The sequence below is a fragment of the Azolla caroliniana genome, unplaced genomic scaffold (assembly GCF_043228905.1).
Source record: "Azolla caroliniana isolate FFs.n. ecotype wild unplaced genomic scaffold, voAzoCaro1.0.p SCAF_13, whole genome shotgun sequence".
NCBI lineage: Eukaryota > Viridiplantae > Streptophyta > Polypodiopsida > Salviniales > Salviniaceae > Azolla > Azolla caroliniana.
Window position 1 is genome coordinate 11,306,040 of NW_028230448.1, and position 11,037 is coordinate 11,317,076.

Sequence of the window (11,037 nt, forward strand, 5' to 3'; positions counted from 1 at the left end):
TGTAAACCAACTATCTCATGGGCCAATTTTGGCCTTAGAAGACATTAATATTTCTTTCTTCTCGAACCAAGCACATACAAAGAAGGCATCACTGGTTACAAGAGAAAGTGGATGAGCAAGAGTTCACCCTCGTGAAGATCCATACTAATGATAATGGATACGACATGCTCACGAAGAACCTACCTATGGACAAATTCAGAGTCTGTCGATAGAAAAACAAGACTAGTCGACTCTAACCATAGGAGTGAAGGGAGAGTTTGTTAGGAATTTGTCCTTCCTATGAGAGAAGTCTATGGGAGGTCTATGGGAGAAGTTGATAGTCGAATCAACAAACCGAATCAATGAGCCGAACATAGGATGGTCAGTAGGATCGACTAGCAAGTCGACAAGCTCGTCAACTGGTTTAGAGGAAATGGAGAGTCGACTTGATCAGTCGACTGTATTGGATGAATGGTCCAAGCCTAAGACAGAGCCGACAAGTCGAGCTGACTGGATAGTCGACATGAGAGTCGGCAAGTCGGGCTGACTGGATAGTCGACATGAGAGTTGACTAGTTGGGCTGACTAGACTCCTGACTTGTGTGTAGGTCGGATAGTCGAGTTGATCAGTCGGCTGATTAATGACTATTATTATTATTATTAGATAATAGTAATAATAACATATCCCTATCTATAAATAGGAAGAGTTAGGGAAGACTAGTGTGTGCAGAACATAATGAAGTGTTGTATAGCATTGTTGTATAGAGTGTAACAAAGAGAAGAGAGAGAGAGATGCGAGAGCACGTGTGTGAGCAGCGGCACAGTTTAGTGGAACTTGCCCTAAAACCCTAAGGGGTATTCTTTGTTTTATCATAGATTTGTAATCTATTTCTTCTTCTTTTGTACTTCTATTTTATAGTAAAGTCTGTTGCCCCCTGGTTTTCCTGTTTTAGGGTTTCCACGTAAAAATTGTGTACTTTGTTGTTTTCTGTATACTGTGTGAATATTTTCAGCATATCTTTCTCATCCATTCATGGTCCTTTAATAACAAACTCGACCATTTTAGACTCAAAGACTATGGTTCAAACTTGAGTCGATTTCGACGAAGGTACGTATTGATTCATGGACCTCCCACAATGTGAGCTGCACCTTGAGTGCTAATATTTGTTGCAATAATGCTACATGGACCTCTTTGTTTCTAGTTGTAGGGAAAGAGTTGGGTGCACTAGTGGGGGTGTGGTGTTCAATGAGTACTTCGTTTTGGTGGGGATGAATATTGACCTAGTAGACCCTAGATGTATTACACGTGGACAAATAGAAAGCAATGGGACCCATTGTCTATGGGAATGTCGCGAGGTAGTGGCTGTATGGGGAAGGGCATTACGTTTGCTTTGCCATGCCTCTAGTTCGTTCACCCTCAACTGGGGACATGCTTGCTAGAACTGTCTCGAGGATGATGTGGCGAAATACGATAGCACATGCAATGCTAAGTACAGAGGGGAGAATGGCAATGTTCGGTTGATCACTGACAACAGGGTACCTACAGTTAGCGCACAGAAACATAAACTTGGAGATCTTTGGACGCTACTTGCCCCCATTACCATATGGTATATATGGACAGCAAGGTGTACCATGGTATTTTCAGCAAACAAACGCCCTCTAGTTGAATCGATTAAGCTAATCTAGCACACATTAATAACTACACTAAGAGCTCAATATGACCGGATTGATGGTACTGATGATGCTGCAGAATTAATGAGGCTAAATTTTAGAAAGTGGTGGTGTACTACACCGATGGCCATAGCAAATGGAATGGATATACACTGGCAGTATGTAGTACCCAGATGGTTGTTCCCCCCTCCCATTAGTTGAACGAGGGGCGTGAAAGAGATGTCATGTGGGATAGTGAATGTAGGTGATGTGTATGAAAGGATGGCTAGAGGCACATGTGAAAGTGTAAGATAAATAAGTGAGATTTCTTATGAAGGGTAGGATAGTCTAGGCAAGGCCTACCCGAGAAAGGGATCGAGTTTGTGTATATTTTAACTAATGGAGTATATTTTTTTCTGGAAAAAGAAAAAGAACAAGGTGAGCTAGGTGATCGTTTCGTCAATTATGACAATAGCAAGACAATAAAACACCTTTTTAATGCATAAAAAAAAAAATAGAACTCATCAAACATTTTAGAGGTGACTAAGAAAGCAAGAATTACAATCATACAATGAGATCTCTGAACCATCATTTCTTACAAGAGTTTTGTAGCTTTCAACTGAAGAGGTATGATTCAAAAAAAGAGAAGAAAATGGAGAGGATTAAGGCAAAGATTGTGAAAGGGTATGCAACTAATGCAAGTATTATATATGCTTAATAAGTGGGGCTTGTAAGTTCCAAGGAGAAGAAAGTAATAAATGTATAAATGTGATATCTAATCTCAAATAACAATTGAGATTTGGTATTAGAATGTATTGAGATGTGCAAATATGAGAGATATGCAAATATGAAGAGTGGAAAAAAGACGCACAAGGCATGGCATATTTTTAGATATGTAATATGCTTGTTTCATTATTCTTAAAGTTAATTTGAGTTTATTCTTTTGTGAGCGGGTTCCAAGTTGCATGCATGTAGAAGGTTCAAGGTTGTTAGGTACATTAGATACGGTATGGATACCATACATATATAACGTATTAATACGCGTATAGTACCTCCCAATGTAAAAATACGTTAAATACGTTTTTTAATATGTTAAGTACTTATAAAATATGTATTTTATGTATAATACGTTAAATACTTCTAGAATTTGAAATTTATTTCCTTTCTAAAATATATTTGTAATATTGTAAAAAGCATCTATGTTTACACAATTTTGTGATGTACATTAGAGTTCCACATCCTAAAATGCATATAAGACATTTGAACATTTCACATCCTAAAATACTTATAATTTGGATGTAGACATTCACTTATTCTATAAATCAGTGTTAAGTTTGTATCACAATCTTCTACTTCAAATTGTAATTATTTATAATTATGCCTTCATATATTGAGGAATCTTCTACGATTATCACACTTAGAATAGGTTTCTCTCTTCTTTTCTCTCTTCTTTTCTCTCTTCTTCTTCTTCTTCTTCGTCGTCATCTCTTCTGTTCTTCTTTCGTCCTTCTTTTTTGTTCTTTTTCACTAAAATCTTTTTTTCCTTTTGCTTTTTGTTGGGGTTTTACTTGCATTTTTTTTATAAATATGTATTATACCTGTTTTTTCAAATGTACATTAAATACCGTTTTGAACAAATGTAAATGATATTTGATTGAGCAACATTGAGGTATAGTACGTACTATACAAATTATGAGGTACTATACGTATTTAAACATTAAATACGGGTATGTAAACAACCATGAGAAGGTTACTCTGTCTTGCTATTACTAAATTCATTTTAATGAATTGGGCAACATCAGGAGAAATGGCAAGTACACAGACAATGAATCTTTTCTATTTGTGGTTAGAATATATGCTTCCTACTACTACTATATTAGATAAGTTTTGGATTGTAGATCCATTTTGGGCCCAATTGGTATACAACAATGAGGTAATGAATATACATTAGACTCATCCCACCTGAAAGGAATTTGGAATTTGGGTGACAGCATTGGAATGGGAACAATTAGTTGTATCCTTAACATAACTTATCAACTCTATAAAGAGTTATACGTAATTTAGTTGTTTGGCCTTTATGGTGAATATCCAAATGTGATCTCAAATAAAGGTATAAATAAATATGTACTATAAATAGTAACGTTAGTCTATTAATAATGTTAATAATTAGGTAATTAACTAGGGTTGATTAGGGTCTAATTATGTGAGTATTGATAAAGCAACGAAAGATTACGTGATTTGTGTGTGTACGTGTGTGAGAGGAAGAGAGAGAGAGGAAGACAAACTTATGAACAATAATATAAATGGGGGATGATTAACAAGAGTGTAGTTAAAGACCTTTCTCTATATTAATAAGCATCAAGTTACAAAAATACCCACGATGAGGTATATATAGATCTCATGTGTAAGGGTGCACATGTGTGAGGAGAATATGGGTACAAGGATGTAAGTCCTATATTAAATGAACTTGGTAGTGGAAGATCTAGAATGTATCCCCACTTACATACACGTACAAGATCCTATTTAAGGGTTTAAAACTCAACACACTAACTAGATTCTATCGAGGTAACTACTAAGTTACGTGGTTAACTAAATGGCTAAACTTAGTTGAGCTTGATATCTCAACAAATAATTTAGCAAATTTTTAAGTAGATTAAATGTCTCGTTATGCATCATTAGTCACTAAGGTAACATTTGTGACATCCCCACATTCCTTCGATTCTTTTCAAATCCTTCCTTGCTCCTGCTTGTTGCCATCATTCTTGTTTGTATCCGCCATCATTCCTTCATGCCTCTACACATGGTATTGTCACCATTGCTCCTGACTGCCTCTACAAATAGTATTACCACCATCGCTCCTATGTCTTTGCACATGGTATCACCTCCATTGCTCCTTCATACATGCCTTTGCACACAGTATTGACATCAATATTGGTCCTTCCCCTTATCTTTCTTCCTTTCTTCCTTTATTTCATTGTTCTTCTTTCCCTTATTTTCTTGTTGTTTGTGTGTTTTCCTCTTTGGCGATATTCCCATCATCACTGCTTCCTTGCTCCTCCTTGTATTACCTATTTGTTCACTCAAGTAGTGTTTCTACCCTTTACAATTCCTTTTCTATCATCACTTGCTTCTCACCATCATTGTTCATTGTTGTTATGTGTTTGATGTTTTATAGATCACGCATGCTCAATAGTCCTCTAGTTTGGTGTCCCTCATTATCCTGCATCACATAATGATTGTCCCTCCCAATATTTGAAGTCTAATTATTCCTTGATCCTCCATGTCGTCATCCCTTAATCACACATATAACATTCATTATTTTCCCACTTTTTTGTCTCAATCTTCTTTTTAATCAATGTAAAGTGATCATGAGTGTTTATCAATCATCTTCATGAATCCTAAAGAAAGGGGCATGGCTATTAATAGACAAAAGGTTTAAGAAAATATCAGGAAGAAAAAGAAGAAACCATCGAGAAATATTAAAAGGTAATCTAGACACCTCAATTAAAGATATTGGAAGTAGAGGTCGTGTTGTAGATGTGAACAACATCAATGTAAATGGAAGAAACAAAACTAAAATTACAGTGAAAAAGGTCGTGGAGTATTTGAATAGTCCGACCAAGCACATCAATAATACTTAATGGAATGTTAAGTGATCCTTCTATAAAAGCTATAATTGATATTGACGATCTAAATGGAAATGTAACAAATGTGCTAGTTAATAATCTAAGAAACCCCTATTGGAATCTTCAAAAGATATAGTCTAAATATGATACTAAATAGTGTATTGATCAACTTAATATTATCATTATCTAAGATTATAGGTGCGAGTAGAAAAAGCATCTACAATACAAAGAACCACTTAAGTTACAAAGATGAAGTAATCTACTAAAGCTAAAAACAAGATAAACACCCATAATGCCCATAAAATCAGAAATCAAGGATATAATGAGTTTAGGGTATGATCATCAAACAAGAAGAATTTGTGTAGGAAACATTGTTGCGTAAAAGGACGCCCTTGTGCTATTAGAACAGGATTATGGGGGACCAAGGAGGACGTGATGTTCTAGGAGAGGTATCTAAAGCCTTCATGAAACCCTTCATGGGATTACTCTTGTATAATCCCTCAAATCTAATTCCAACGAGTGCTAAGGGAATTTTGGAGCGCGCGAGGAATCTTTTTAAGGAATGGTCCCCTTCATGGAATCTTTTGGGCACTCGGTCTTTCGGAATATTCCCCCTTTGTAGAATCCTATGATTGCCTTAAGGAATGAGCCAATGCTCGAGCAATGTATGGGCACTCATTCTGGTCATAAATATTTTACCTCCAAATATGATAATAAAATCTATATATTTATCAATTTGTCTATCTTTTCTCCTTTCCAAATTTCTACAATTTTAAGCATGGGTGACTTCTACCTTAGATTTGATGGTACTCTTTAGCTCTAATAATTATACGCACAATATCAAAGACTACTCAATGAACATTTGGGGTGAGTATTGGTAGAGCATTTCTAGATTTGATGGTACTCTTTAGCTCTAATAATTATACGCACAATATCAAAGACTACTCAATGAACATTTGGGGTGAGTATTGGTAGAGCATTTCTTGAATACCACATCCATGGGATGTAGTTAGGGATGGTCATCTACATTACAAGTGCAAAGTTAAGCCACTTGATTTTGTTGTGGATGGAAACATGACATGAAACCCAAAAGTAGATCGAAGGGGGTGTTGTTGTGAGCTCGTTACCTTGTAGAACTAGCCAAGTGTCATTAGGAGTGTTCAATAGATTTACTATGATGGGAATTTGGAGGTGCTCTACCATGTGGTTGCTCTCTATCATTTCCACAATTGAGGTTTTCTTGATGTTGTTAATGGTCATGTATGAACACATTCTTTGCAATAACACATTCTTCGCAATAAACTTTTGTGCACATGGTTGGGTTTGTTGCGACATTTCCTTTTGAGCAACCTAAGGGTTAATCATTTTTGTTTGTTTTTGGGTGCGTACATGCAACACCTCAGTAGTAGCAGGCCGAATTAAATTAGTGGTTATGCCTTTTGCCTTCACATAAAAATAAAAATCATCAAGTTTGGGAGTGTGGGCGGATTGGGTTGATCCTTTCTAGTGGCTGGGTTGTAATGGGTTGCAAGTGTTGTTGAGTACAAGCTTTTTTGTAGTGGGGGAAGAGGTGCAAAGGATAGTGATTTGGAGTATTGGTCGTGCCAACCATGCTAGTATGCGTTTGGGTTGACAATCATGGAAGTGGTCATTAATGTAATTAGGATTGTTAGCTAGCCTTAGAAGGTTGTATAATGTGAAGTTATACAATTAATTTGATAAATTCAATGGACCACAAGGTTGAGTCCAAGTGCCAACATATTGGGTTTTTATGCTAAGTTGGTAATGCAATTCTAAGTGAGTGGTACACGTTGCTTGGCACTTTTCACGTTGGCAACAAGGTGAGTCTCAAATTCATATAAAAGTGGTTGATCACTTTATCGCCACAAGTTCATGTCCATCAAAGAAATTATATGCATGATGTGAACTTCTTTGCATACAATTATGATTTGATGCGCACGGCATTAGGATCATTAGGATCGGTTCGTTTTCTTTCACATTGAGCAATGATAAACGTTATGACGCATGGCATTGGATTTCACATATACCAATCTACCTTGTGGAATACTAGCCACCACATCTAACAGTATGAATCTGATGAAGTTCGACAAGCGGTGGTGTAAATGCAGGGATGTGACCTGGTGGGATACCGAGACCACGTGGAAATTAGATCAGAAAGGGTGGGACGCAAATATTGCCTTCGTCAGCCAGGTGATGCGGCCACCACCACAGGATCAAGACATCGTAAACCTCAACCTCAGGACTAGTTATTGCATGCCTCCTTGCTTGCCATTTGGGAGGGAGGGCTAGAAAAGAAAGAGAAGAGGATCAAAAAAGCAAACGCAAGATTGCGTTTGCGTTTGCGTTTGCGTTTGCGTTTGAGACCGGCCAAAACAGAAGAGAGAAACAAAGGAAGTAAAGAAAATGCAGAAACGCTAGCGAAGAAGGTAGCCTCTGCTGTTTTTTGCGTTTGGACTCAGAAGAGCGTGAGGCCGCGGATACACGCGGATACAAAACGCAGCAGAGCCTCTGCCTCTGGGACTTCGCTATAAAAGACACAGATATTCTCTGGCTCTTCCACAGATCGTGGCTTCTTGTTGTGATTATATATATCGCCATCATCGGAGCTAAGATGAGGAGGAGTTTCGTACTGATGATGATGATGATGATGATGATGATGATGATGATGATGCTCCTGCTATCCATTAATCCCAAGCTATCCATTAATTCTTATGATTGCAGTTACCATCCCTCTCTTCTTCTGCATGCGGAAGCGGCACGGCCCCTTAATCCTAACAATACACATTTCGCCTCTCCACCAATCGCCACTGTTCACATAGATTATATATGCGCTGATGAGTGCTAATTATGGTGATTATTGGTATTACTTCTGTACCCCTCCATTAAAGTTTTTGGTAGTGAGTTCTGTATTAGGGTATCCAGAGCCTAGTTCTTGTAATGAAAATGGTTCCTGAACAGTAAATTAGCGATGTAATTCATGTGATCTTATATTCTGCATAAGAATCATTGAGCTTTTATGCAAATCTTTTGTTTCTATTCTGTTTACTACTAGTATATTCTGCATATATTCCCGCAAATATGATTTGAAAATTTCCCAAAGTCTACAACAATATCAGGAATCTTTTATAATTTGAATAAGGTCCTGCGATTGTAAAATGAAACCGCTTGGATTTTGTGAGGTTCCCAACCTCTTTATTGCGCTTGAATACAATCAATCGACGACGATAACATGCGATTAATCTAATCAGTGATTCGTAAGGAGCTTAAAATTGCGTTGATTCCTCTGTGGTGGATGGATGCTAGGTCGATCCATATGTCAGTGATGATGGCTGCCCTGAAATTCTTAAATAACATGCATAATTTGTAGCAGGCCATGTCCATTTAAAAGCTTCATCAAATGACTTGCAAATCATATGTCAGTGATGATGACATGTGGATGGGATCTTAATTGCCATGGAAGTTAGGGTTTTGCCTTGAATATTGAAACTAATATATTAGAAGTTCTAATTTAGAACAGAAATTCGCTCAAATGTTGAGACCTAACTATTGGAACCAAAGGATCAATGGTTCAAGACTTAATAAAAGAAGTAGAGGCCACTATAATGCACAAATAATTAAGAAAGGAAAGTGTGGTCCCTACGGCCTTGCCTAAATTCCCAAGACCATGCACACATGCCCACGAATTCTCAACTCCCGACTCTAAGCGATAAATACCTACATGTGGTCATTGCAAAAAGAAAGGGTCATACAAATGAGCAATGTTGAAAGCTCCAACGAAAGGAGTTCGAATTAAAGGGCAAGACTCCTGGTGACCAACCGCAAAGGCCAGTTACTCAATATTCTTGAGGTTCCTACTCAACATCAAAGTAATTGTCCATGTTCTTTTCTACAACATGTACTAGGACCTAATGATTTGCTTCATGCCAATGGACTTATCAAAGGTCTTCAATATATTATTTATTTGATTTTGGTAGCTCACATAATTTCATCAATTATCATTTGGTTCAGATGTTGGGACTTTAGCCAAGCCTAAGTGATCGTACTTACCAAGTCCATCTAGCGGAGGAGTTCAATATGGAATGATTCACCAATTGCCAATTCATATAGATGCCTATGTGGAAATTTTGGACTTTCATGTTATGAGTTCAATATGGAATGAGTCACCAATTGCCAATTCATATAGATGCCTATGTGGAAATTTTGGACTTTCATGTTATGAGTTCAATATGGAATGATTCACCAATTGCCAATTCATATAGATGCCTATGTGGAAATTTTGGACTTTCATGTTATGTGTCCCGGATCCACTAATGTAATACTTGGTTATCCATGGGTTTTTTAATACTAATTCCACTTCATCCATTGATTGGGTCAACCATTCAATATCATTTTCATTAAATAATTTTCAACATTGTAACATACATATAACCATACATTCATGAAGTCAATAATCAATGAGCACATGCTATTGTGATTAAGGTTAGCAAATCAATTCTAAAGGAAGGAGATTTAGGGTTTTCATACATAAGATGTCAATGAGCATCATCCCATTTGCAATGACAAAGATTTGTTGGGTACATCAAATACACAATTATGTATTCACCAATATGTAGTTTAAATATATTTTAATATTTGGGTGATATAAGTTCAAACTTACAAGATTGCAACCATATGTATATATAAATATATTTCTAATCATTTATGGAATTTTTATTCCTATTATCCAATTTCTCAAAAAATGTAGATGATCTCTCTCCACCCCCCCCCCCCCCCCCCCCCTCTCTCTCTCTCATGGAAACACACAATTATATTTATAAATGCGTGTTAACAATCACCAGTACATGGTTATGAGGCATGCTTTATTGTGAACAAGTATTATGTATCATACTAATGCAAAGGACGTGTCAAGGAAAACATAAAATTCCATTAGTGTCCTATACCACCAAACATTGCCTTATGTCATACCTTAGATGTTGAATAATGAATCCAAAGAAGAGACCTTAGCCTAATCGATAGAGTCTTGACAACATCTCAAGATGTCATAATGAAGGGAGTAACAAGTCCCCTTTATATAGCCCAAAACCCAAAGTTCCCCAAACACTATGTGCATAGGTTGTTATGGGTTTGTCTCAATTCCTAGGATAAGAAGTTACATGTTTAGCTTATCCTTAACCTTGTAAGGTTCATAAGTGTTAATAATTAGGTAATTAACTAAGGGTTAATTAGTGTCTAATTATGTAAGTAGTTGATCATTGTATGTGATTAAGCAACAGAAAATTATGTGATGTGTGTGGAAAGAGAGAGAGGAAGTTACACTTATGAACAATAAGATAAATGGGGGATGATTAACATGAGTGTAGATAAAGAACTTTCTCTATATTAATAAGCATCAAGTTACAAAAATACCACAATGAGGATGCACATGTGTGAGGAGAATATAGGTACAAAGATATAAGTCCTATACTAAATGAACATGTGAGCGGAGGATCTTGAATGTATCTCACTCAAGCACAGAATCCTATTTAAGGCCTTAAGGTCAACATTAAGGTCAACACACTAACTAGATTCTATCTAGGTAATTACTAAGTTACGTGGTTAACTAAATGGCTAAACTTAGTTGAGCTTGATATCTCAACAGTAAGGTTATGCCTACAACAATAGGCATGTAAGCATTCCACCAACAAAAGAATTTTGATTGCTGGATAAAGAAATTTGCCACATCAATGCTCATTTCAACTTTTTTAGGTATCATGATCTAACTA